This window comes from Perissodus microlepis, chromosome 11, assembly GCF_051167445.1.
Source record: "Perissodus microlepis isolate ML-2025 ecotype Zambia chromosome 11, ASM5116744v1, whole genome shotgun sequence".
Lineage (NCBI taxonomy): Eukaryota > Metazoa > Chordata > Actinopteri > Cichliformes > Cichlidae > Perissodus > Perissodus microlepis.
The window spans coordinates 12,167,365-12,194,362 of record NC_140471.1 but is presented as its reverse complement, the minus strand read 5'-3'; the positions used below and the strand labels follow the sequence as shown (position 1 = coordinate 12,194,362).

The 26,998-nt window shown below is 39.6% G+C and overlaps 1 protein-coding gene across 4 annotated transcripts in view; it reads left to right on the top strand.

Annotated features, from left to right (window-relative positions):
• Positions 1-26,998, top strand: part of rbms3 (RNA binding motif, single stranded interacting protein) — a 164,682-nt gene that overhangs the window by 99,938 nt on the left and 37,746 nt on the right. The gene's annotated exons all lie outside the window — the stretch shown is intronic.

Here is a 26,998-nt window from a genome sequence, read left to right as displayed (position 1 = left end):
ATGCTGTGACGAAACATGTGGACCTAACCAGCACAATCACATTATCCTGCCTGAGAGAAAGACAGAGAGACAGTGAATAGCCTGTCTTGTTTTCAGATTCATTAAAGCTGTATTGCTGCATACTTCCTTTTCTAAATGAGAGAGGAGTGCAATTAAAAATGGGCCAGTCTTCAGGCACCGAGAGCATCCCATTGAATTAAACAGCAGCAAGCCTTTGAGCCACCTTTGCCTTGCTCTTCTATTAAACCTCTTTTCATTAGACTTCCATCTCTTATTTTGTTCGTAAAGGCTTAGGGGTGGTGGGTGGAGGGGTATTGGGATAGGGAGGAGCAGGATTGATGTGTTTAGCTGTTATAGAGGGGAGAACCCTCGACTCCTTGGAGATTGAGTTCTCTGGAGGGATGGAATGGAGGGCAAAGAGTCCATTTCAAATGAAATTACAGACTTCTTACAGTTTCATAAACTAATTATGCAGAAGAGCTGCTGACGTCCCACATAACTTTCCCAGATCAGTGAGCAGTAAATAAATCTTACCGTCTTAAAACACTGATGGAGGATGTTCCATCTCAAGCCTAACCTTGAACATTTTGTAAGGGGGGATGAAACATCTAAGACAAATATTACCTATTTTGGGGTTTCGGGATGTTTGGATAGCGTCACTACTGAGCCAGTGCTGGCCTTAAATGTCATAGCATCCAATCTGCAAAGATAAATCTAGCCAAGCATGCCATATGCATATCACTTTTAAATATCTGAAAACATATTCTGTGTTGAAAGCATTTGTTCAGAATCCCATATTGAGAACATAAATGGTGTGGGATATTTCATGATGCTCCCTGAAGCTCTTTACGTACATTTTTCCTACCTGTATCAAAGTCTCATAGTGTTGATCTATGCAGCCTATACAGTATAAAAATTATATCTCACAACTTTATATTCTTATTTTATAATTACTCCCAGCTACCAGGAAGCACGGAGGCTTACTATATTCTGATACAGTAAAAAGCATGAGCTCTACTGCCTTTTAAAACTGATTGGAAGAGACTTGAACATAGTAACTGGCGATAGAATAGGTTTTGAGAGGAAGTACTATATCATTGACCTTGTTTGGAAGGATGAATTAAAAAATGAATCTGTAGAGACAAGAAGAGCATGGAAATTGCTTATCTGTGGATCTGGTACTTAAAATATCTTTTCGCTTTTCCTTTCTTTATATTAAAAAAGGAAAAGGCAAACATGATTGTGAATCTACAGATCCCAGGACCTAGGTTTTGCTTAACTTCTTCTGCAACGGTATAAATAGTTAAAAGTTGCGTTGTATAAAAAAAAAACACTTTTAAGAGCCATTGTTGGACAAATAAATCTACACGGGAGACAAGATGATATGTCATAGATGTAAGCATTTGTGCCTACAGGAGCTCAGAAGAGAAATGGACTACACCACATAATGCTTATAGCCATCCCTAGTGTTATGTGCGTGTTTGTTTAAATGCCGAACCAGCAGTTTGGTCTGTCAAGACAACGAATCAGAAATGTCAGACAGGTTTATACACATGACAGACGACAGAAACGAATCAATGGGCAGCAGGAAAACCAAACACGGGAACCATCATGCTGCATGACAGATAATGTAAGAGATGTAGGGGGCTTGTGCTGAGAGGTTGCATTTAGGGCAAGACGCTGGAAATAGCTTAAAATAGAGCTGGAAGCAGCAGTATATGTCACAGTGTAAGCAGTCCGTGTTAGCCGTGATTACAGTAACTTCCTGACATCACTCATGAATTAATTAGAGCACAGTTGAAGCAAGATTAGACTGCTAGTGTGTATATAACTGGATTTACTGCGAGAAACCTTTATCCATTAAACCCTGCAGCTTGCACTGACATCTTCTTTTGTAGCAGGTGCATGTTTTGGTTGTGAAATAAATGAGACGAGAAGAAAACACAGCAAGCCAAGATGAGAGAAGAGACAAGAAACTGTGTATGTGCGTGTGTCCTATACTCACTTCCTCAGTCTTCTTGGTAATTACTGTTGACCTGAAAGATGATTACTTCTACAGCTGTACTCCCTCACGCTCTCGCCAGCTCACTCACAGTTAGTTTTTCTGTCTCCCAGCCTCATTCTTGCTTTTTTTTTTGTAAGAGTATCTGTAGGTTGAATCCCCCTAACGTTATTACACAGAGTACAGCGAATGATTTAAATTCTAGCTCTGATTTTTAACCAATATGTGAATCGGTGCTTCTCTGCATTTTATACACTACAAAATGTTTTGTGAAAAGCATGTGTAGCCCTGTAAGAACATTCAGCAATGTGAAAGTATTGAATATTAAAATTCATATCAGGGCATTATTTTATTTTGCAAGCACAAAATCACCTAAGCCCCTGTGTGTGTGGGTGGGTGGGTATATAATAACAGTTACACAGGGCCAAGGTCACTATGCTAATTAGAGAGATGGTACTACTGGCAGTGACACTTCACACCTCCCTCCCTTATTCTCTCCCTTCTTTCTTCTCCCCTCCACTTTGTCCTTGGCACCTCCTGTCTTTGTATTCACTTCTCTCTCTCTCTCTTTTTTAACCCCCAATCCCACCATTTAATCCTATTTTAGGGGTTGGTTTAGTTGCCCCCCCCCCCATGCGCGCGCGCACACACACACACACACACACACACACACACACACACACCCTCCCCCCATTTCCTCTGTTGTACGTTTCCCCCAAACCGTGTGTGTATGTGTGCAGCAGGTGCTGCAATGCCTCCTCCAGAGTCGTTAGTTACAGGGTTGAGAAAGGACAGTGTGTGAAGGGTAGAAAGAAAACGGGCACTCGTAAAGTTAACGACACTGGTTGACTGTCATTTATCTGCCTCTTTTTTTTTTCTTTTTTTCTTTCCTTCTTTCTTACCTTTCTTCCTTCGCTCCCCCGGATTTTATTTACTGATATAAACGGTGTGTGCAAGCTTTCTTGCATGTGTACTGCTTTTATGTGCCTGTCTGTGTGTGTCTGACAGCTGAGGTTAGTGATGGGAAGAGGTGGCCAGCAGGACCAACTGAGACATAAAATAAAGATGAACCAGACAAAAACACATACACAGGAAGACAGGAGCATTTCTTTTTCCCCCACTCTGCTTCCTGCTTGTCTATCACTCTGTTATCCGTTTGTTTCTGGAAACCATGTCACCTTATTTTTAACCTGTTTGTTTTTTCCTCTTCTTTTTTTTTTTTTTTTTCTTTCAGCCATTTGTTTGAGTGTATTTTTTATTTTGTCAGCCAGATATACAGTAATACACCTGAATACTTTCACCAGCCAGCACATATAATGTAAATGTTGGTGTTATTCTGCTTTGTAAAGAGCACCCTGTGACTGAAAAGCCAAGTTTTAAATTGAAAACCCTGGGCTAGGTGATAATGGTAATGTTCCTTTCTTTTGTTGTAAAATCTGAAGTGACCCATCTCTTTAGAGGACTCTTCTTTTTATAAACTATGTAGATTATTTTTGAATACACAGCTATGACAAAGAAGGTTGTCTCTGTGCAGTTAAACAAAATGTATTTGGATTCTCTATTTGTGTTCAGAGATATCAACTATAATATTTCTACATTCTTTAAAAAAAAACATGCCATCAACTTGCATTGCAAGTTGCTCAGATCTGAGTGGTTAAGGATGTTACAAAGCTGAATTTACTGTCTTTTTGTTAGACCTGACAGCTCCTAGCCAAACAATAGCAGGAAGAGGACATTCAAGAGGAGGACAGAAAGGAAAATAGGAATGGGAGGGATCCTAGTGAGTGAAATCCAATCGAATTAAATGTAATCTGGCCTGAATGTGCACAACCATCAGCTGCTTTCCAATCATATTAACCCTGCATTACCATCCCTTGGCTTTGTGTGCGCGTGTATGTGCATGTGTCTTTTTATGTTAGTGTGCGTAGAGGGTGATGGGAGAGAGAGAGATGTAGGAGTTAAGTGGATAAGTGAGAAAACAAAAGAAAGAGATGGACTGGATGGGGGAGAGAGCGTGAGAGGAAGGGAGACTGAGAGGAAAATGAAGATGAATATAGGTGTTTGGGTGATTAATGCGCCGCTGTTGCATTGCTAATGAAAAAATATTTCTCATCATTACAGTAATCATGATAATTCCTAGTGACACATAACAGTTTCTTCATTTTACTGCTTTACTAAGTTGTGTATTATGCCATCAAAAAAGATTACTTGCACAACAGTAAATGTTAGAGTACTGAAAACAGAACTGAAGTCTTTTAGTATATGAGCATAAAGAGTACACGAGAACATGTATACTGTTTTTGGTAGAGACCTTTATAAATCTGTATAATGTCAACGTTCTAGTTGAATAACAAAAATGGTAAACACTGAAGATGTTACTAAAACATAAGTGACTCATTATCCGTTCGTGACATTTTTTTTCTCCCTCCCCAGTGTACAGTACCGCTAAAGGATAGATTGCAAGAACCTGAGGTTATTGAGCTTATGCGATATGCAGCCAAAAAGCATTCTTTCGAAAGGCCCTGGCTCATAAATACTTCATTAACAAAAGTAATATCAGTAAAATGCTTGCCTTTTTTGAGATGGCAGAGCAGGCAATAAAAACAGAGGATACTTAGTTTCTTTTTTGGCAAACTTGTTGCTGCTTACACCAAATGCTGCGGCTTAGATAATGCAAATGCTATCATGGGTTGTTCTGTACTGAGTCCTCCATAGGTCTTTTGATGAGGCAATTTAGCAAAAGAGACATTATATATGAGCGTGTGTGTGTGTACATATATGTATGTATAGATCAAAGTCCCTGGTTGTTAACTTAAGTTATTAGCTTCATAGCTCTTAATTTGCTATATGTTTTGTAGTCTCTGTGGGCAGCAGTAGCTATCACATGAATTCTACAGATCCCTGCATCCCTGACATCACGAGTGAAGTGTAGATGGTTGCTGGTGGCTCAATCACAGTTTTTGTTTTGTTTTTCCCAGACATCTTACCTTCCTCACAGCAGATGGTTGTATGGAGCCACATTTTTGATGTGGCTCCATACAACACATGCTCTTCCTGACACAACCTTCTTAGGGATTTGTTTCCTCCTATTCTCAAACTTGGGATCTATCGCCTGTTGTGTAAATGTACAAACTACTGCACTATGAAGCTGGTGTAATGGCCAAGAAAAAGAATAGCAAGGTGCTTTTGACTGGGATAAATTGTTGGTTGGCCACTGATTGCACTGATTTATTTTCACGTTTGGTGACCAATTGCAAGTATTTGTGGACCAAAGCGAATCCACAGGTGGGAGGCCACTTGTCTCTAAACAAGCACTATCTGATTCTGATGATTTGCAAATAATTGCCATCTGATTTATAAACGCAGCCAGTACATTGTAGTAAATCTGAGTCACTTTGAAAGAGAACTAAAATAGAGTGAGAGCGTCATGGAAATGGAATCAGGCCCATATGAATCATGTTTGCTAACATCAGTACAGGTTGGGGATGAATTTGAAGTTTGTCATGTTTAAGAAGACAGTCAGTAAAGGATGGATTCCCAAGCAAATGCGCGATTTGTTTGGTGGTGAATGAAAGCATTACATCTTCATAGCCTCATATTTCAGCAATGCAACGCAATCAGCTACAGCAATAACATGTGAAATTATATTATTTTAGAGGAATTACATAATACGTTTCAAGCAATTTTCAGTCATTTTGTTAGAGTAAGATGCTTTTCAACTACTGAATGGCTCATTAAGAAAAACCCTTCAGATTTGGTTTCACCCCAGCATTACCCGCGAGAGAACGGAAAACAAAGACGAATGAGGGAAGTACTGCCATGAGCAGAGGGATGGAGTAGGCAGCTAGAGAGTGGGGGTGGTGCTTGGTTTGATGGAGCTGGGTTGAGAACAGCTCTATAAGGACGGAGATAACTGGAAAACACTATAAAATGCCTATCCTCACATTTTCTCCCTCTGTGGAATTAGCCTTTGAGTGGGCTGCTGGAGCGAGGGAGGGTGCGTGCGGTGATTGATGGAGGGAGGGAGTGGGAAGCCCAAACTGTAGCAAGGGAGGGTGGAGAGAGATGGAGTATATGTGGAGTGGGCAGCCTGAACTCTGAGAGGGAGGAAGTATAAGAAGGAAATAAAAGGCTAGCAGAAAAGGAGGGTGTGAGGAAGAAAAGGGTGGCGCTGCATTTACAATCTTTTTTCCCCCCACACACTCAGTGGAATACATATGAGTGAAGTATATTAATGGCAGTGAGAGAGGCTGTGTGAAAGGTCCCTTTTTATGGGGACACTATTGCTTCTATTTTTTGATTGGCTGTTCGGTCCTCACATCTCTCATTGTTATTGGTGGCCAGGCACGTTCGTTGTTTGTCATTGGGCAGACAGCATAGTCGGCTAGGTTCGCAATCCGATGGCATAATTCAGCCATCGATCAAACTTTGTGGACAGCAGTAGCCAAACTGCTCCTCCAGACAGAGACAGAGCCTTTAGAGTGGAATATATCACAAATCAAATGCTGTAACCTTTTAGTACGTCTGAGTCTGTACATGCCCACTGAAAACCAATGAAGCCTTTTCCTCTCGCTCTTCCATGCAGTCTGACTATTCTTCACTTATCTATTTTTTAAGTATTTATTCATTTCAATTACATATCTCCATTCTGCCTCTTCATTTAATTCAATTCAATTTTATTTATATAGCGCCAAATCACAACAAAAGTCGCCTCAAGGCGCTTCATAGATACAGAGAAAAACCCAACAATCATATGACCCCCTATGAGCAAGCACTTTGGCGACAGTGGGAAGGAAAAACTCCCTTTTAACAGGAAGAAACCTCCGGCAGAACCAGGCTCAGGGAGGGGCGGCCATCTGCTGCGACCGAAAAATCTCTTCACTGAAATCCTTGAAGTCATTTGTGCTTGTTGATTTAGAGGGTGGTGCACAGAGAGTTGTGGTGATTGTTGAGTTGGACACCTGCAATGCTTACCAGTTGCTGTTACTTGGATGCCTGGTGGCGATATCTTTGAGACTGATTACAGCTGATAATGACCACTCAGTGGGACGATAACATTTGAGTTGGGTGTCCTTGTAACATTTACTCAGATGAAGGATTTGTGGTTTCAGAGAAAATAATGGCACTTGTATGCTAGAGATGTATTGCGTTAATTACCTCAGCTCTTGGTCCTGTTGTATTTTTCTAATGATTATTTACTATGTGCAATTTCACACATGGAGGGTTTAGTTATGTTATAGCTACTCCACCACATTTGTAATACAAGGTTCCAATTAAACTATACATAATAAATTGCAGTCCATCGTAGTCAACATTTATTATTGTGCAGTCTGTTTCGCTCCTGTTGCATAAACTGTTCTTCGTCTGCATCATCTGTCTCTCGTTGCATATCGCTCAGGCAAACTTTAGCTGTTTAACATCTTCTCCAATTTTGACTGGAGCAAAAACATCGATAAAGAGTATTGCCCACTTAGCAGAATGATTGCTTGGAGTTTTGTAGAGTTATCCTTGTGTCCCTGACACAAGTTTTCTTAAATCCCTTCCATTGCAATAGGTCATTCCATGATTATCTATTTCTTCTTTTCGCCATGTGTTTGAGGATGTACTAATGTTCTTATTATTATTCAAGTAAAAACTCAAGTTCCACTTAAGCTTAATAGTTAAGCTGTTTTGTGTAACGGAATCAGACTGCAGATTGTGTACTGATGCAGTGAAGCAACCCCAAACAGCATAACATTTCCGCCGCCATACTTCACAGCCGGTTTGACATTCTTGTACTGAAAAGTTCTTTGATCTGCGCTCTGCGAGTTACTTGCAGTTCAGTGTGACCAAATTTTTCTGTTCTTGTAGACTTCTTTAGGCATCAGACAGTCTGTTCCAGAGAAGAGTGGGGCGGTGGAGGGTCACTTGCCAGACTCAAAGCTAGACAGAGCTTATTTTTGAAGGCCTTAGAGAGCTCTTTAGATCTTGGTGTAGTGATACCACATACCTCTGTAGCAACGAAAACAACAGAATCAAGATGTCAGAAGTTTTAATTATCCAGGGTCTATTTGTATGGGGAGACCCAAACAGACATGGAGAGGATCTGTCGAGAGCGAAGTGAAGGCCGCCGGAATGACGTGGACCCAGCTGAAGAGAACGGCCCAGAAAGGAGTCCGGTGGCGTGGTGTTGTTGCGGCCCTATGCTCCACCAGGAGTCTACGGGAAAATTGATTGATTGAGGGTCTATTTGTAACTCCTTAAGGAGGTTTGTATTTTTATGGCAAAATCCTCATAATTTGAGATCTGATTTATAGATTTTGTATTACAAAAATGTGTTTCGATAGCATGGATCTCTTTTTAAAACCATATTTTTATACTTTAGGCTAACTTTTTTTTTCTAATATTTTTGTATGAAGGACTTTGATATTTATCTTGATGAGGTCCTATAGAAACAAAATTGTACTTATTTTACTTACTGAAAGTATATGAGCCTTGTCATCTGTTTGATTGTATCTCTAATTTTAGTTTCAGATTTATTGAAAAAGTTAGCAATTTAACATGATGTTCCCCAGGTTTCATTTCAAGATCTTTTTCTAGATACACACCAAATGCTTCAGATTTATATTGGATGCAAATACAAACAAAATGCAAATAGATTGTAGAGGTGGAACATCAGTACAGATAAACTGATATATTAAATGTCAATGAATTTGTTTATATTAAAGCTGATATAATCAGTTCTGTAAATGTGCCAAGTTGATTTAATGCTTGGTAAGGACATAAATAATGTTGCTCAGTATAAAAGAGCCGTATGACCAGACTCCATCATTATGACCTTTGGCTGGCTTAATTTGAGGGTACAACTAAAAATGAAAATGATTGATAATGTCAAGAACTTTGAGAATCCTAATGACAGCCACTGGCTGTCCTTTTTCAGGAACGTTCACATTCTGACTAGAGAAAGGAAATTGGACATTAGCAACCAAAGTTCAGCATGAGGGTAAAAATTCCTGGCTCATCCTATGAATGTTAAATATAAGGGTGGTTGGCTCTCTGCTGCTATGCATACTATTATAATAAATCATATGTAATTGCTTCTGGTTTTTCCTGTGTGTGTGTGTGTGTGTGTGTGTGTGTGTGTGTGTGTGTGTGTGTTGGTAGTGGGGTTATTATTAATTATTTCACTGCTTATTCCTGGTTATCAGATCCTATACATGCACAATTTGGGGTAATGCCCCTGAAATAGAAGACAGGCCAGGTTGTTGCGGCTGCTCCTAATGACGCAGCTTTAACAAGGTTCTGTCTCAGGAGGACACTAAACCTGCTCAGTTTGGACTGGGAGGGTTTAAGAACCCTTGTTAAGGCATAATGGCTTTGTAAGAGGGGAGGATGTGGTCTGTACATGTAAAATGAATAGATGAGTGTGAGCCTGCCATCATGAGGTGTCCTTGGTAGAGGATATGGTGGTAATTAGACTGCTGTTTTCTCAATGGTGTTCCTGTGATGAGACTATTTAAACTCTTGGTGCTGCATGTGTAGGTGTGTAGTTCGGCAAGGGTGGGATGCGCGTACATAGGCATGCTCATGTTCATCTGTATGTGCATGTGTCTTCGCGTGAGTGTGTGTGAATCTGCGTATGTGTGACTGCCCTTTAGTGTTTGCTGACTCAGGCTGGTTTTCCCTTTCTAAAAGTAAATAACCTTGGCCCAACAAGCTGTCAGCTGGCCCCACTGTGCACTCGTCCCGACATCAAAAGATGGCAAGAAAATCTCTACTCTCTCATCCTAGCTCCTCAGCAACACGCACTGAAAACGCATCTTCACAGCGACCACATACTGCAAATGAAGTTGCATCTTCAAAAGCCCATCTCCTGATGCAAAACGGCTGCAGCTGAAATTCTTTTTTGTGCTTCCATGTTACATTAATTCCATTAAATGTCTCTACATGTGCTTTCTGTGTCTGTAACACAGACACTCTGCAGCCAGAGCCCTTGGTTCAAACTCTCACTCTTGAAGTTGAGAAAGAGGATCATTTGCTGTACTATGTTTTTCTGAGCGTGTAACATCTATGGCTTTTGTTGCTTTTCACAACAAAGCATAACAACTGAAAATGAAAAGGCAACATCTCAGTGAGAGAATCCCAATATTTAGTTTTGAAATGTGCTGTGTGACAGTGGTTTCTGTGTAGCCCAAATCAACAGAGCTGGGCCAAAAGAAAAATTTAAGAAGGGGATCAAGTTGGCAGTATTACAGATGTAAATAAAGTCAGTCACAGATTTGTTTTTATGTTTTGTCACTTGTAACATTATAGTGCTGATTATGTTTCTGGTATTGCAGGTACACCAGTTCTTTCTATTAAAAAAAACTGTTCGAATCATGTGCTTTAAAAAACAATATGGGGAAAAAACAATTCATGGTACCCAGTGTTTGTTCAGTTATTTTTACTTAATCAAAACAACCCAACAGCAGTGTGATTGTTGATTTATACTCCCTGTGGTGCAGAAAACTTTGGGGGGGAAAAAACAACACGTCACATTTTGGGGGGTTAATGGACACTGCTGTGTCTCTGGCCCTCTGTTTATTATTGTCACTTTGGCTTATTTCGTTACTCATTGGATTTCTCACTCCTCCTTGTTTTTCCTACACCTTTTCCCTCTCGTTTTGCTCCTCTGTCTCATTTTTTTCTATCTTCCTGTCTCTCTCCCAAGCCAAACAGAGGTTAATCCCTCTGGTTTCAAATAGAGATAACCATGGCAACAGGCCACAGCTTTTGAGCTTTGGGTCTGTAGGACAAAGGCATTGATCAGGATGAAATAGTGTCATGTGAAAGCACAAAACACACAACTGGCAGATGTGTACACATGTTTGTGTGTTTGTATTGGGGCAAAAAAATCCTCTAGTGGCTGCTCAGTCACTTGTGTAGACTTGTGTGTCTAATAAGTGTATTTCTGTTTTTAAAAAGTTGATAGACATGCTGAGAATTAAAGATAAGGTCAGAAGTATGCATTTTAGCTTAACGTGTGTTTGGCACTGAAGAGCTAAGCTAACTTAAACTGCACAGTGTCCTTGAGAAAATGAAACCCCAGAACTCCATTAGAGCTGCTCAGTGGCCTCTTACAGAAAAATGATCTGTGCAGGAAAGTAGGTGTGAATGTTTAAGAGTGAAATGATGGAAGTGCAACTATTAGATTAGATGCTAGTGCTTTGACCCAAATAACACTTTTCATTCAGGCCACTTTGATTGAATCACAGTTAGGAAAAATAAATATTCAAAGTTGTGGAGGAAAGTTGCACTAATGCTGTTTTCCTTTATTTTGATTGCCCTGAGATTAAACTTGCCTTCTTGCAGCACACAAAGTCATTCTCACATACCCTCGCACATACACATACTTGACCTTGATGGTTGGATTACAGCGAGACAGATGTAGTCAGAAGAGCAGAGTTGATGAAAAAGGTCTTTTATTGAAGTGTAAACCAGTATTTCTCTCCTCTTGAACTTTATAGCCGAGGCCAGCGGAAGGTGTGGGCGGACACAGACAGCTTAACCGTTATACAGCAAATCTACCAGCTCGTCAAAATTTCTGCTCCTTTCATAAAGTACTACAAGTGTTACATACCCTGGTATGACAGCCACATTTTTTTGACTTTTATGGCAATTCAATGAAGTTGAGAATACAGTTGGAACTCTTGCCTTAAAATCCTGCATTTATACTTTGATTTTTCATGCATTTTCTCAAAAAATGTTCTCATAAAGATGAAACGAATTGGATGGTATTTTTCCTGCACCAGTTTTCAAACGGCAGCTTCCTTTACGCTTATGTATCTTGGCATTTTTACATGTAACATGAAATAATGGGGGGGAACAAATACATCGTTGGATACCTCTCATCTTCTTTCAGAGTTTGATTCAGAACTCAGAAGCGCTTAGCCAGTGCTTCTGAGTGTTTTAATCACTGCCAAGAGCACAAATCTTCCCTTCACTTGATTTTTTCAGGACCTTTTTTTTAAAAAAGAAATTGTAGTTTCCTTTTAATTTGTTTTCTCTCTGGCTGTGGCTCTTCACTTATTTTTCTAGTGCTTTGTCTGACAAGCTACATACCATTTAAGAAAAGGGGGGGGGGGAGACAAAGGAAAAAAAATGCATTTTAATAAGTTTGTCTGAAAACTTTCTTTATTAATTTTCGCTTTCCTTATCCGAGAAAGTGCTTCCTCAATGATTATCCAGCAGGCCTTCTGGTTTATTGCATTTGTCTAATGAAATGCTCCAATATAGACAGACAATCAAGGAACAATTCAGTGAAAGATAGCGATAGAGAGAGTGGGGGTGGAAGAGGTAATGTGTGAGTGAATTTAGGAGCTGAACTCCACTTTGTTTTAATCTGTTAAAGTAGTATTACGAGTAGCAGAGTTACTGTGAAGGATGCAGACCATGTATCCAGGACTGCAGGCTTTGAATCTTTGATTGTCTTTGTGACTTCTCCCTGCATTTTACTGACACACTGCAGGGTGTTATAAAGCTTAAACACTCCTGTGCAAAGTGCTGACTTTATTTGAAGAAAAAAAAGAATGAAAACTGATGAAAACTCCAGTAGCTATAATTGGTTATTGTTGCTTGTTAACACAAAACACTTGTTTTGCTCATTAGAGAACGTAGGGGCACAGTTAACAAATCAGCATTGTGTTGTAGTTTAGATATTTGACAATTTCAAGAATGATAATTACTATACTTAATATAAGCACTCAGGATCTGATCCTTCCTAAAAGATTGCCTGAAATAACATCAAAATGAGGGAAAAAAGATGATTTAAGTGACTTTGAATTGGCAAAGGCTTACAGAGAATCTTCTGAAAATGAGAAGATATCCAGTGGACATCAGTTCTCTGGGTGAAAATGCCTTGTTGATGCCAGAATGGGATGACCGCTATGAGCTGATAAGAATGCAACAGACAATACCTGCAGAAGAGCATCTGCTACAGCAGGAGAAGACCACAGCGTTCTGTTAGCTAATAGGAAAATGAGGCTGCATTTTGAACAACAAAATATTGGAAAACATCGCCCGATCTGATGAGTCTCGATTGCTGCAAGATTTGGATGGTAAGGTCTGAATTTGGCATAAAAAAGTTGAAAGCGTAGCTCTGTCCTTTAACCACCACCTGGCAGGTGGTATAATAGTTTGGGGGATTGGTTTTGGGGTGGGGGTTGTTTGTTTTTTGGAACAGTTGTTGCTGACCATGTCCATGCCTTTAGTGTACCCATTTCCTGATGGCTGCTTCCAGAAGGATAAGGCTCACAAAGCTCAAACCATCTCAAACTAGTTTCTTGAACATGACAATGAGTTCACTGTACTTTAATGGACTCCACAGTCACCAGTAGAGGACCTTTGGCATGCAGTGGAATGGGATATTTGCATCATGGATGTGCAGCTGCCAAATCTGCAGCAGGTGTGATGTTGTGTTAATACGGACCAAAATCTGAGGTGTCCAGCTCCTTGTTGCCCCTGTGGCTCAAAGCAGTTCTAAAGGTTAAAGGGGTCCAGCCCAGAACTGGTAACATGTATATTTCACATGCGTTCTGCAGTCATGTGATAAATAATCATTCTGTCATCTATTTAAAATTTCCTTTTGCTCATCTCTTTTGTTTACCCATCACTTCCTCTCCAGAAGTTCTGCCTTGATCATTTGCAGTCAGTGTGACACCTCTGGGTGTGTGTTTGTCTATGTAGTTGTAATCATTAACAAATCCCTCTGAAGTAGCTTTAAACAGCCCTTCAAATGCTGACCCCAACCCACCACACACACATCGTTCCCCACCCCACATACTCAAAGGTGTTACATACTCTGTGTACCTGCAGAGTGACAGACAAGTCCTCGCCTTGGTTCCAGGTTGTATTAATCATTTAGATTGAGGATTTCCCCCGAGCCCATTCTTTCCTCAGGCAGACAGTATGACATCAGGCTGATGAGGCCTCGGATGACACAGACACATTCATCAGACATACAAAAGATTTGTTTCAAACTCTCTATTTTTATGAACATTTAAGTCTTAACAATATCTTTGTTGTTCTATCTCGTGAGACTGGAAGCTGTTGTTGTTGTTGTGAAATGTTTTATGTCCTTAACAGCATTTCAGTGTGCCCTATTTCTACTGTAAAAGGTACAAATTCTTGATCCTTTTATTGTATATTGCATTATGTGAGGCTTTCAGAGTACTAGGTGTTGCTCTGTCACAACCGTGGCAGAAAAAAAAAAAGGCTTAACTCAAGGTTATTTTACTTTTTGTTTCTCCTTGTTTCTCAGCTCCTTCAAGAAGTTTTTCTTTGTCCAGTCGTTGGTTAGAGGTAAATGGCACAAGTGAAATTAATGGGAAAATATAGCTAGGGAAAATCACTGGAATCGTTCGGTTAATATAAAACTGAGGCATAAAGAGTGAAGAGGTTTTGTGTAAATTTAACAACATGATTTTTCTCTACTAGGCTTTTTACTTGGACTTCCTGAGTAGGAGAAGAAGCATAAACAGTTAGAAGCTAAATGTATTTGCTTCTTACTGACTTTTTGCAAATGCATCCACACGCAATTTCTAAAAGCACATGTCGCCAAAACACCACATAAAACCAAGACTGCAGAGAGACACACACACAAAAAGTGGCAGGTGCATGAAAGTAAAATACTGCAGTGTGTGTGTCTGTGTGCAGTGGTATTAATTATACTGTGGGGACAAATTACACAATCACATTGTGAAGACATGTTTGGGGATAAACTCAAAGCCCCATTAGGCAAATCATTACATTTTAGGGTGAAGACTTAAGGTTTAATTTTAGGTTTGAGTTAGGATAAGGACTCGAAGGAAGATATTGGTTGTGATTTAGGTTAGAGTCGGTCTTTAGGAAATGAAGTTAATGTAATGTCCTCTGAAGTGATGGAAACCTGACTGTGTGTGTGTGTAGGCCTGCTTCAGTGATCATCTGTCTGCATTCCAGGTAATTAGACTGGCCAACAGCTGAGTCCCATTAGTGTTGATTACAGCATTCAGTACTACAGAAGAGAAAGAAAGGGAGAACTAAATAGAGAGAGAAGTGTGTGTACAATGTGCACACAGGGTGGGCTGTGGAGGTGTTTGTGTGTATCATCCTTGTGCTTGGATTTTTGTGTTATAGTACTATCTTCCTTGGCTTATTACCTTGCGTTCTAGCAATCGGCTATAAAGAATTAATGTAACATTTGTTATATATTTTCTTTAAAAACTTCTCAAGGAGGATCCTCAAACTTTTTACCAGTCAGCTAAAAGCATAGTCTTAATCCCAACAGGGATCACTCACCTGTTTCTGCTGGCTTCGCATAAGATGAGAAACTTGGGATGAAAAAGAAAGCAACAACAGCCACATAACCACAGGAAATGACACCACTTCTGCTCAGCTGCTAGGAATCAGGCCCACACTCATAAGTTACATTTGTGTGGTCACTTTGAAGAATAAACAGCAACAAAAAAAAAAGCAATATGACTGATGGAACGTTACATCTGGACCAGCGTTTTGTTTAGTCTATTGATGTCGCCTATCTCATGATTTCTGTTCTTCTTATTTCAAATCACACCCAAGGGAAATTAAATTGTTCAACTTATGAAACCTTTTTGTCTGTATCCAGTCAAGGAAATGTTTACTTAATCCACACAAGGCTTTTCTGTCTGCATGTCCACCTACACTCTTTCTGTCTTCCTCTCCATGTACTTGTGTCTCTTTCTCCTCTGTCTGACCCTCCCTGATGGTTTCAGTGTCTCAGGATTGGGTGATTGATTCCAGCTCTGGGCGGCTGGAAGACGAGCAGCCTGCACACTGATGTGCAGCAGGAACTGCACTTTGTGACGAATTACTGGCCTTTTAATACACAGTAGAGACAGAGTGAGTAAAACATGAGAAGAGTGGAAGAAGCCATATTGAAATTGCAATGCCAGGACAGGGGAGAAGTCCAAGAAAAGAGGGAAAAGAAAACAAGTAAACATGTAAATTAATGGATAGATGGGTAAACGGATTAATCGCTTTGTGTAACTGTGAGATTTTTGTGTGTGTGTAGCTCCAATTATCTAGAAAGGCATCTCCTAATGCTTGAAATGAGTCATACAGAGTGTGAAGATGCAGTGTTAGAAGCCTGTGGAAGAAAAACAACTGTCCTATAATTGAATTAAACATTGAAACATAGTCAGTCTCTCGCTTAGTCAAGAGTGATGCCATTTCTTTGAGTCATCAGGGTTTCTTTGCCACTTCACAGCCACTAGAGAGTCACAGAGTGGAAAACAGCTTTTCTACTTCTGAATATATTCTCATGTCATCACTCGAAAAACCTTGAACTACAGTTTTAATGATGCTGGAACGTTACTGCAATCCTTTAAAGGTTAGCTAAGCTAATTGACCTTTTGTAGCCAATTAACCAGAGCAGAAAACTGGAATTTACAGAGTGCGTGGATTTATCTCGTTTTTTATCTTATTTATTTTTGATTGAAAAATGTGTGTGTTTGGAAGTTGAAAGCATGTGCCCCACTCCCAGAAAGTTGATTCTGGTCATCTGGGCGTAGCGTTTTCAGTGGGAGAAGTCACTTGGATGAGTGATGAAATGTTTCTCCCTCTGAAAACGCTTCGCCCAGATGACCAGAATCAACTTTTTGGGATTTTCTTACCTGGATGATTAAACATGCATCAAGGCATGTGCCCTATTGCATATCAAACCCAATTCCCTCAAAATACTCACACATCCATTAGGAATAAATTGACATGTAGTTGGAAGTGCAAAGCAGTTTAATATGTGTGGGTGGCGTATCAAAAGCGTTAGAATTACTACAAAAGATACATCCCATGTACAGCTGGGTAAAATAGCATCTTGCATAGACAATTTTTTAATGATCTGTCTGTCACAGACACATAAACACACGTATCTTAGAAGCAGCTGCAGCTGCCATTGCTACGATAATATGTACTGACCAGAAACTAAATGATGATGTAATCAGTATCCAGTGTTGATTTCAGTGAGCTTCCAGTCATGTCGAAGATGTAGAAAAGTGTATATCTCCATGGCTAATGAAACCCTGGGGATTTCAGGGTTTAGGGTTCATAAAGTATTTATGGTATGTTCATTAAGTATTGATTAAGCCGTTAGAGAGCATTTAGACACTCAGACAATCATTATGAAAGATTAGAACTTAAGGAAGAGCAAGATGAAAGAAGTTAGAAATGCAGACGGCGAGAGCTGGCCATGAGAGATGAAGGAAAATGACACAGAAGCAGAGAAAAGTGGAAGGAGGACGGGAAAAGAATGAGAAGGGAGAGGAGGGAAATTTCTGCCCTTTAAATATTAATTAAGCATTCAGATAGTGTTTTAGACAGCAAGGCTACCATTTTAGGAGATTAGGTTTTAATCTGAGCAGAGAGGAGGAGCAAATAGCAAGTAGGGGAAAAAAGGAGAGAAAAGGGGGAGGATGAACAGATTGGAGGAAGTTAGAGCATTGGAAGGAGGTGGGTGAAGTAAGAGTAAGTAAGAATGGATGGATTAAAAGAGGAAACGAGTGTGATTAAATAAAGAGGGGTAGGTAAAAAGGAAGACTCAACACATAATGCTTTCTCAAATCAGCCTGCTTCTGGTTGAAAGTGGTCAGCTGTCTGTTTTCAAAGCGTTTCTCTGTCTACACCATGTTTTTCTTCATCTTTCCTTCCATCCATGTTCAATTCCTGCTCATTTCTTTAAGGGTCGTGGGAGGTAATAAAGTGTTAGTTCTGATGTGAAGTGTTGGCATTTCAGATATGAGCTGAATTGCGGAGAAAAGTGATGCTCGAGTACCGTCTCAGCTCATGCAGACTGACACGCAGACTGATCTGGCATTTCTCACAGATATTTAACCGTTGCTTTGCCCTCGCTTTGCCCTCCAGCTCCTCAGCAGGTGCCTTTGCCTTGCAGTGTAACCAGGAAGTAATATTAGAGGCATAGACCTGTTATAATAATGCAGCAATGAGGTTTAATGGGGCTGAAAACACTGGCTGACTAGCTGGCAGGCAGGCTACACAGTCAGAGAGAGGCACAGTTGGTGTGAAGCAGCTTCCAGCTTGCGACAGATGTTACAACGAGAGAGGGTGAGTGAGACAGAGAGAATGACGTGGGGACAGAGGAAGAGAGAAGTGAGTCATTTGCAACATGCAGAGTGAGAGATCACTGTGAAGTAACTTTGTGCAAACAGCAACTTTAAGCAAAGTCAAGTTCATCGAGTTCATTCACGTGTGGGTGCTCCAGAGCACCTTAGCTCATATCCCACTTGCAGTGCAAATGCACAGGTTGTGCAGAAATCTGTTTTGAAAGGAGGTATTGTAGTAAAATTTAAATTGTGACAGTAAAACATTACATTGCCCCCATTGATTTTCATGCTCATCTTCCACGAGATTTCCCCCGATGGAGCCAATAAGAATGATGGAAAGAGAGCCTAAAATTTTTAGGCACGAAAGACATAAATTTAGAAGAATAGTAGTGAGGTTATGGCTTCCCTCTTGTTTTTTTCTGCATTCATTCCCCTCGTTAGAGAAATTACAAACTATATGGAAAATGTGTGCCTAAACAACAGCTGACCCAGTTTTTTCTTCTGAAATTGACGAACTGCTGAAAGATATTGTATAAGACACATGATGACCAAACTGGCCACAGGGTTAGGAAATGTTCTGGTTTACCATTTAATCTTTTAGTGGTTTGCAAACAGCAGGAGAGGGATTCTGTCAATGGTACCACAGTAAGAGTAATGCACAGCATAGAGTCTGCAGCTTATTTGTTTGAATGACAGAAATTCAGACTTTCAACAGTCTAATTGCTGTGTTTTAGTTTCCTCTGCGATTTCTCTAGTGGTTTCCTGTAATTTGGATGTGCAGCGATACAGTTTTGCAGCTTTCTCCCTTATTAGCTTTAGAGAGTGTTTCACTGCTGAATCTTCTCTTGGGTTTTTACAGTTTAGAGAGCCTTAAAACTGGTTGTGTATTAGGGCTGCCACAAACGATTATTTTGATAGTCGACTAGTCACCGATTATTTTTGCGATTAGTCGACTAATCAGATCATCATCCATTGGACGTAAAACGTACAGCTTATTGCACCAGCAGCATCTGCTCTTATATAACTATCATTAGCTTACAGCTTTAAGTGTTTAAGGTATGTGCTAACTAAAAATAAAGACAAGATGATAGTTTATTAAATTTTAATGAAATTTGCAGATTGTTTCGGTGAAGTTTAATAAACTCCTTGCTATCTAAAATATAACAGGACACCGGAGTATATTCTTGATATTTATATATTCACTTCTGATAATCAGCTGTCTGCTTGACGTTTATTCAGCTGTGTAAAAACTATAACTTTAATCTCAGCCAAACAGATTTACTCAGGAACAAATAAAATACTAAAAAAACAATAAAATTTTTAAGTTATCTAAGTGACTTATACATCATGTTTAACCTGAGTAGCGAAAGACGGCGGTGGGTTTGAAAACGATTTGCCAGGAGTCCGGTGTTCTCACGGGCTCTAGTGACCCTTGAACCCCGGCTAACTATCGAGCTAGTGGGTAACAGACGTCTCCGAAAACGTCGGAGCACTTTTGAAAATATGTGGTGTCTTGATGAACTGAGCAGATATTTGAGGTTTACACAGCTACATTCTCGCCTGAAAATATGTTAAACGTTTATTTTGTGACCCAGAAAGAATAATAAGAGTAATATTAAAACTAACTAGCTGCCGCCATTGTTGGAAACTGAGCAGGGTCGCGCTATGAATTCTGGGACACAGTTTCTTCTTCTTCGGGGTTTAACGGCAGCTGTCATCCTTGTACATGCAGTGCTGCCATCTTCTGTTTCAGTCCGTTATTACACTCTTAAATCCTACTACTTATTCCTGCGTCTTTTGGGATCTTACAAAGCTTCAAACGACGAGTCGACTATTAAATCAGTCGTCGACGATTTTGATAGTCGACGTAATCGTGACTAGTCGACTAATCGTGGCAGCCCTATTGTGTATTGTAACAATTTTTCACATAGCTATATAAATCCACTGGACATGTTATATTAAGGCTTTGGTTGACAAATAATAATAGAGCCTGGCTGATGTAGGATTTTTAAGATCGATGTGATACCGATATTAGGTGATTTAAAAATCTGGAAATCTGATATATTAGCCAATTTTTTCTTTCCTTTCAGACAAAGGAAACATGACCAGATTTCTCAGTTATGTGTAGTTATTTATTTAATGCTCTGCCGAACTCTGATTGGATCAGCTTTGGTTGCATAAATGGTATTCCAAAAGGGAAGTTGCAGAGTGCCTTCTGGTGGACAAACTATGCAACATCAACATAAAATGTTTGAGGATTTTTTTTTTTTCATGTCTCTTTGAACTTTATTAAATTTTCATCTATCGCCTGTTATAAATGCACACACCAATATTTTGGCTAATAGCTAATATCACCCAACAATATTGGCCTGCCAGTATTATTGGTAGATTTTTTCTTCAAAATCAAAGCTCTGTGTTGAAGCAAAAATGTATTTTTCTGTGTTATTTTCATTACTAGTAAGCTCACGGTATCGTCAGACACACATGGTTGTTTGTTTGAATCATAATAAAAGGTCCTTGAGATCATCTTTGTGTGGCGATAACATTTTTAACCTGCTTTAAAACTCAGGTGCCCGCATTAACATACTCATTCTTTTTCTTTGTAATGGGCATGAAGACATCAACCCCTGTCCTTACTGTGCTTCCAGTGTCTGTGACAAATTACAGGAAAGAAAAATGGAAACTGTGCCACTCCACAGTAAGTGGACCCAGTGGCTCTGTTATGCTATAGAAGGAATTTCTTTGGAATAGTTTGGGAACCGTCCCACCACCATCATCAAGAAAAGGGTGGGGGGAAGGTAGATGCAAATCAATACAAACTTGCTTTAGTGACCACCGTTATCATATGTTTTAGATTTCTTTCATGACTGAAATCGTCTCTTCTAGGATGGGGCTCAAAGGGTTATTGAATGGTTTAATCGGTATGAAAATTATGTGAAAAAATATGTGAATTGTATGCCTTCATGGTGACCTTGGTAAAGAAGATTTCTCAGAACAATTCTGTCTCAGAATAGTTTCGTATTTCTCTGCAGTAGACCCAAACCATGCTCACGGCACATCGTAGCCACTGGCTCCCCAAGGTTTAGAGATCAGCAGTTTGGGTGTGTGTACATGTGTTTGTGTGTGAATACCTTTGTGTTTATGCAATAAAAGAGCTACCTGATGAGCCTGTCTTTGAATCTAAATGTTTTCTTTATCCACTGAAGTCTTTTCTTTGCATGCACCAGAGATGCTTGGAAAGTGGGAGACCCAAGCTTGGCAGACTGTGCAATCTATGCAATCAGTGACTCAGAATCAGAACGACTTCAGTGAAGAAGTCTGAAATATTTTACCTTTCTTTCTAACATCTGAATATATCTCTCCATCAGCAAGGGTTTTCCTTTGGCTGAGTGTCCAATGTAAGATGACACAATTGTCTTCCCACACAGAGCCTCTGACTTTGGACATACTCCTTTACATTTGCGTGCATGTTTCTGTGCGCTCCCATTTATAAAAGCAGTGACAGACGAAAGAAGCAACATCAAAGCTGCAGAATTTTACAGCTGTAGTATCTGTCATTGCTTTCAGAGTCATCTCCCTGAAAGAGTTACATCACTGAAATCATCAAAGTCTTGTGCTCGCTTCAGACCTGTGTAAATTGTAGTTTCTCTGCTTTTCAAGACAGACCTTATTAAAATGTTTTCATGATGAGATCAGTGTTTCAGGTCTGTCTTAAAACTACGGTCAGGTGGCCGTATGGACATAGAAACAGACTTTTTTTGGCTATATTCATTGGTCTCTTTCAAACAAGGAGGACCCCTTGGTGATAGGGCTGTTCGATATAACGATATATATCGGATGACGATATAAAAACGTCGTTTATCTCCAAAAAGTTGATTCTGTTCATCTGGACGTAGCGTTTTGTGGGAGAAACGTTTCGTCACTCATCCAAGTGACTTCTTCAGTCTCAGCTGACTGCAGGTTTCCCCAATCTTATAAACAGGACATTTGCATAATGACTGAAACCAGCCCACTGAGGGAACAATGGGCTGGGAGGTCAGTTCCTTAATCTTAATTATGCAAATTCTCATGACCATTGATCAACAACCACTGACCAAAACCCACTAATCAAAGACCACTGATCAATGGCCATGAGTACCATTCACAGAGCGTTGGGGAATGGCTGCAATCACAGCATTGTAAGATGGCAAAAGATGTACCCTTAGGCCCCCTCCTCGATTCAGAGATGGTCTTTCCCTTTTCACGTAAATGGCCTCCTTGACTCCACGCTCAAACCAGCTTTCCTCCCTGTCCAAGATGTGTACTTCCTCATCCTTGAAAGAGTGTTCACTGGCCTAGGGCTGTGCGATATGACCAAAATCTCATATCCCAATATAAGAATTCTATCGTCCCGATAACAATATAAATCACAAAAATGTAACATTTTCTGTAAATTCTGTGAATCTCGGGCAGCTCGACTTGGGTGAAGTGTTCCCAGCTGGCCGTCGCAGCGTACCTGGAGTCGAGTGTTTTAACGGATGCATGAAACAATACATTTTTAGACGTAAGTTGTAACGGCCGCCGTTTTCTTTGAGTATTTATTACACAGCGTGCTGCGGGGAAAAGCCTGTTCTAACGTTTGAGTCTAAGGTTTATTTTTTAGCACCTGATGGCTCTTTTTTGCTTCTCATCCGTAAACACTCTGCATACTCTTTCACGTGATTCAGTTTATTTTGAAAAGTCTCAACAGGATCTTGAACTTTATTGTGAACAAGCGGACACGCGATGGTTTTACCGTCGTTGTTGCTAACGACAACGCATAAAAACAGGCGCTTGTCCGTCCGTAGTGTGGTTATATTAAATATAAGAGAAAGAGAACTTTAAGAAATTAATATAGCCACTACTGTGACCATCAAAACCATGAAAAAATATTGCCCTAAACAGTTTATTTTACGACACCACAAAACAAACGATAGCGTAAAATGAAACGATAGACGTTTTTATATCGTTATCCGATATATATCTTTATATCGAACAGCCCTACACTGGCCTGTAGGTGTGAATAGACTGCAGAGTCCTGGCCTGACGAGGTAGCTCTTCTGTGTTGTGCCATCCGCTTCGCCAGAGGTTGTTTGGTTTCCCCGATGTATCGTTTAATTTCTTGAATTTCTCTCTTTCTCTTATATTTAATATAACCACACTACGGACTGACAAGCGCCTGTATTTATGCGTTGTCGTTAGCAACAACGATATTAAAACCATCGCGTCACGTGTCCGCTTGTTTATTTTCCACATAAACCTTTCACAATAAAGCTCAAGATCCTGTTGAGACTTTTCAAAATAAACTGAATCACGTGAAAGAGTATGCAGAGTATTTTTGGATGAGAAGCAAAAAAGAGCCATCAGGTGCTAAAAAATAAACCTTAGTCTCAAATGTTAGAACAGGCTTTTCCCCGCAGCACGCCGTGTAATGAATACTCACAAAGAAAACGGCGGCCGTTACAACTTACGTCTAAAAATGTATTGTTTCATACATCGGTTAAAACACGACTCCAGCTACATGACACCCAGCTGGAAACACTTCACGCAAGTCGAGCTGCCTGAGATAAACAGAAATTTACGAAAACAATGTTAAATTTTTGTGATTTATATTGTTATCGGACGATAGATCTTATATCGGGATATAAGATTTTGGTCATATTGCACAGCCCTACTTGGTGATGTAGTCTGAGTCAAAGTGACAAAACCTACAAGTATTTTAAATTTTTTTTACCTGAAGTTAATATGATGCTTCAGTTATCTCAGGTAGTCAAATCAAATGGTTATTTTTGAGTTTTACTGACTATGCAATATTTTCTTTTGCTGTTATCCCTTGACAGCAGATCAGATATGGATAAATGTCCATATAACCCCACATAGGGACACATGCACACCTTCATACACGTCACTACCAGTATCTTGCGCACACACACGCACACCTTCAGACAGTAAGTTACGTTTTGGACAATACTCAGTATTTTTCATGTTTCCATTGAACTGTCTTCTGTCTGTATCATCCTGTTACGTCTAGTGTTGCACTGTCTTGTCTTGGTTATTTGGGCAATTTTTGCACATTGCACTTTACATAGTCCTGTGTTTGTTATATGTCATATGTAGCACCAGGGTCTTGGAGGAACTTTGTCTCGTTTCACACTCTACTGTACCACCGTACATGGTTGAAATGACAATAAAAGCCACTTGACTTTGACATAGGGATTTTCAGACTGACAGAACTTAAATGTTAAATGGCTGCTTGATTCAGTAGATGGAAATTATTTAGTCAAATAAGAAAAATAAGTAGTAATTATTTTTGCAAAGAGCAATGAATGCCTCCTTGTTGGTTTTCTTTGCTGTACAATAAAGCTTTATTTGTAATTGGTCTTTATGGGTTATAATCGTAGCCATTATTAACTTGCTCTCCAGATTTTTCAGTAATTTGCAGAGGAATGGTCACTTTGAAGAATCTTAGTCAGGTTTGTACACTGTAACACAGAAACGGCACTAATGACGGTTACTAATGATCTTGTCGCGGTCTCCGACAGTGTTTTTGCTGTCCTTGTCCTGCTTGAGCTGAGTGAAACATTTAGTATAGTTAATTGCAGTATTTCACTGCAGATACTAGAACACAACACTTAAGCAAATGCAAAGCTTTGATTTGTACTTTTGTTAAAGCTGGGACAGATGCTTTTCACCTTATGCTTCCCTTATGTACAATGATTAGAAAACACTGCAGTTCAGGTTATATAGTTATCGCTCTACAGTGTAAAGCCAGATTACAAAAATCAATTAAACTCCAGGCATGTACATGTTTAATTTTCTGCTTCTACTTTCTACCTAATTATTTTTGTCAAGCTTGTGTCCTTCAACACAAACATTAACCATATCCATGACTGCCTATCGTGGATGTGGAGCCTATCCCAGCTATCATAGGTCGAGAAGCAGGGCACACCACTGGACAGGTCGCAGGGCTAGAGGCTGGTTCCCTGTTTAAATCCAGAATTGAATTTAAAACATTTACTTTCACCTACAAGGCCTGAATGGTCATGCCCCATCCTGTCTCAAAGACCTCCTAGTACCATGTTCACTGTTGGACCACAGGCCTAATTGTGGTTCTTAGAACTTACCCTAACATTCAGCTATTAGGGTTTGGGAGACAAACTCCATCTTGTTGGACTTTTGTTTTTACTCACCATGTGTTTACAGTATATGCCAATGTTTATATTGTAGGATCTTTACCTTTAATTTATAAAGCACCTTAAGACGAATATTATTGCTGTGAACTGTTGCTTCAGAGATAAAATTGTGTTGAATTACACCATGTTACACGCTACACACTATTATTTTTGCGTTATAACAGCAGAATTATGTTACATATAAATGAGTAGTGACATTATTTATGTTATGAAATGTCTTGTAGACTCTGGAGACACTTATCCTTGCTGATTGTGTCAAAATGTATTTTAGTTTAGAAAAAGCCAAGAACGGAAATTGTAGGTTTTATAGTGGTCATGAGTCAAATCTGCCCTCATGATTTGTAAGATATTACCAAGCTTAAAGTGAATATGTACATAAGCATTACATTACAGCAGTTGTGAGTTATGAAACATCACAGAACCATTTACAGCATCAACAGAAACTCTTGGGAAATGGCTAATAATGTTCATGAAATACTGAAGTAATAGATTGAAATCATGTTGTTATGGACCATGCATGTATTGTACTTAATCCTTTGTTTAAAAAAAAAAAATACCACTCTGTCAGATCATTTTCTAGATTCAATGCTATTTTAATTTGTAAGCACCACACACACAGGCTTTGGTCTCCTGCGGAGGATCATTTCAGTGGAGTGCTGCCAAGCAGAGCAAAAAATAATTGAAGTATACTAGTATAACTAACTGAGAAGCACATAAGGAGGAGGTTCCTTCATTCCCCTGGAAAAATTTAATACATCTCTGTTAACATTTATGAATCTGGAGGGGGTTTCCTTATTGCTTCAGGGGTCTGAGCATGAAGTGAATGTTCTGCCTTCTCAATGAAATTTTTATTCCCATTCGCAAAGATATGCTTCTTCTAGAGTTAAATTCACAGATATGTTGCAGTGGAGTGTTCAGTCATAAACATGGACATAAACAGCTTAACATTTAATGCATTTATTGCTGGAAAACCAGATTTGGGGGAAGCAAAATAGTCAGCTTCTGAACCTTTTACACAAAACGCAGTGTTAAGTCAACGTCTATTTTCCATTGCCATCACTTTATATTTGTAACACATATTTTAAGAAGCTAAATTATTATGAATGAATAGATGAAATGGTTATTTTCCTGTAACATAATATTTTACCCATTTTCTCTATTGATGAGCCGCCATTTTACTGGCTTAAGTTTGAGAGAATTAAGAGTTAAGTCCTGAGTCACCTCTCATTTCATATTTTCTGAGGAAAATAGGAAACAGGTGTAGGGATTTACTGAAATCTGTAAACAGAAGACAAAATTGTGACAAGCTTGAAAGTCAATATTTGGTATGGCTCTGCAGAGACCAATCCATGACTGATTGTGTGTGTGTGTTTAAATCTGAACTTGCTGCACTGGCAGTAAGTTTGAGATCATTGTTATGCTAAAACTGAAGCCACTGCCAATTTCCGGATGGTACTGTCTCAAAATCTGGCCGTACCTTTCTGTGTTCATAATTCCATTACTTTCGACAAGCCCTCGACACCACTAGCTGGAATGGAGACACTCACCGTTGTACCCCTCTCACCTCTGAACATACTGACGATATACGGCCTGTCACTGACTTTCTGTCCAATGGAGTGATGATTTGGCACACCTCAGATTTTTCTCTTCGTTTCCCTTCTTTAAAAATGGCTCCTTGCACTGACACCATTTCT